Consider the following 2667-nt stretch of genomic DNA (forward strand, 5'->3'; position numbering starts at 1 on the left):
CCACTCTGCTCTCCACCTGGCGCCTGTGGATGCAAATTAACTCGCCATCTTTGTTGGATTAATTTGCATATTTAATCCTGATTGGCTGGTAAGTGTAGCAGAGGGATGGTCAATTTACATGTTTTTCTCCTATTATATAGGACCAGAAGCCTGATGCATGAAATTTGTGCAAGAGTAGGCCTTCCTTCCCCAGCTGCTGGCACTGGCTTCCCTCCGGCACTGAGGACCTGAACTGGCTTCCCTGAACTGGCTACCTGCAGGCACCAATGACCCAGGCTGGCTTCCCTCAGGCCACCTCCAGGCACCAGGGACCTGGGCTGGCTTTCGGCCCCGGCTTTGTCTGGAAGGATGTCCAAAATGACGTCTGGAAGGACATCTGGTCTAATTAGCATATTTTCTTTCACTGTTATAAACTAGAGGCCCGGTGCATGAAATTCATGCATGGAGGAGGGGGAGGTCCCTTAGCTCAGTCTGCAACCTCTCCAATTCAGGACCCTGCCTGCCTGATCCCCCTAATTGCTCTCCCCTGCTGGCCTGATTGCCCCAACCACTTCTGCCTCTGCCCCTGCCACCGTGACTTTGGAAGGATGTTGGAAGATGGTCTAATTAGTATATTCCCTGTTATTAGTATAGATTGTTGTCTATTAACTATCCTGTACCTATGTAAAGTTGTGTCTATCATTTTACTTTACCCAATCCCAGATGTCCCCTCCGACCCCATCTTGCTTTCTCCTGCCTCCCTAATCTATCACCCGTGGATTTCATGTAACCCACTTAAATCTCCTTTGATTGTAATATATAAAGTAGGGTGCAGAACTGCCATTCTCTGGAGCATTTTCTTGGAGGTTTTGCTTCTTAGCAATTGTCATCAGTTTGGCTTAAATAAGCTAACTAAAATTCTGACAGATCTGAACATTTCTTACACTGATAATTACTAATTATTTTTTACTTTCAAAATAGTAATGTAATAACAATAAACATGATGTGCACCCGGATTTTATCTTGTTTGAATGATAATAGTTTCAATATTTTACTAGCTAGAAAGTGGTGCTTGTTTGTGAAACTGCAGCAAGTATGTGATAACTACAAAATATTTTTATATTATCCAGTTTACATCTTGCTTGAAATTTGACTAGAACTCATTTGAGTATAGAGATAAAAATTTATTTATATGTGCATTGTCTTTGCAATAATAATTTTTAGGTCTGATCAGATAATTGAACACACCACCCCTGGAAACTGATCTTTAGGCCGTTTCACAAGAAACATTCCCTTTTGCTTTGACCACATTTCACTTGCTAAGATCACATTCCACTTTTTAAAACCACATTCCACTTGCTAAGACATTGTCTTTCCCCTTAGAATCCTCCCAGAGAATTCTCCACCCAGAAAAAGCCAGCCTAGAGTCTTTTAAAATCTTTGACTCTCCATCCTGTGGGGCTGGCTGCATTTGGGGACTTAGCCCATCTGGTACCCAAATGACCTAATTAATTTATAATCCTTAACCACTTTGGCCTCATGCGTCCCTTCTTCTGTGACCCTAACAATGGTTCATAGTTAATTTTATGGCTATGAAGAAATACTTAATTTTAAATACCTTAATTATAAATATTACGTTTTATGATTAATTTTTCTAATCCCCTTATCTTTTTAATTATACGTAATTTCTTGCTTCTTACATCACTTTTTAATTAAATCTTATGTTATTGTATATTTTTAATATTTTTATAGTTTATTGATTTTTAGAGAGGAATGGGAAAGGAGAGAAAGGAAAATTGGTAGGAGAGAAATTTAAACATGTTTATGAGGTACACAATCCTGCATTGCCCTTTACCAAGGATTGAGCCCACGACCCTGGCTGGAAATGACACTGGTATGGGAGAAGGTTCAACCAACTAAGCCTCTGGCCAGGGGTAGACAAAAACAAACAAAAAATGCCTCTCTTATTTTAGACTAGTAATAAAGTATTTAATATTAAAAGCTTATTAAATGTTTTTTTTCTTTTTCCAGTGTTTCTTAGCAATCCCTTTTGCTTTTTTTTTTTTTTTTAATATATTTTATTGATTTTTACAGAGAGGAAGGGAGAGAGAGATAGAAAGTTAGAAACATCGATCAGCTGCCTCCTGCACATCCCCTTCTGGGGATATGTCCGCAACCCAGGTACATGCCCTTGACCGGAATCGAACCTGGGACCTTTCAGTCCGCAGGCCGACGCTCTATCCACTGAGCCAAACCGGTTTCGGCCCTTTTGCTTTTAAACAAAGTTTTGAGTATTCAAGCCTTGTGCAGATGTCTTTACGTGTGGTTATCTTTTCTTTATCCTCAAGTTCTTCTGGCTGTTCCAATAATCAAATAAACATGAAATAGGTTAATAAGATAAAATAACCAAACTTGATTACATATATGCATAGGAACCCCGCATGAATGAGAGATTCAGAGACAGAAAGTTGAAAATGGGTACATAAGACATTTTCAGCTGTAGATAAAGTAACTCTGCATAAGAGAGAGTACATGGTGAAAAGATAGTAAGAAATAGGAAACTTCAAGGGCAGGAGGAATACAGAAACTGAGACAAGAAAATTTAAGTCAAAACTTTTGCAGACCATTTATAGCAAGACCATATCTTGAGAACAAAGGGTTAAAACTTCTCACTAATTAATGCAAGAG

The sequence above is a fragment of the Myotis davidii genome, unplaced genomic scaffold (assembly GCF_000327345.1).
Source record: "Myotis davidii unplaced genomic scaffold, ASM32734v1 scaffold870, whole genome shotgun sequence".
Taxonomy (NCBI): domain Eukaryota; kingdom Metazoa; phylum Chordata; class Mammalia; order Chiroptera; family Vespertilionidae; genus Myotis; species Myotis davidii.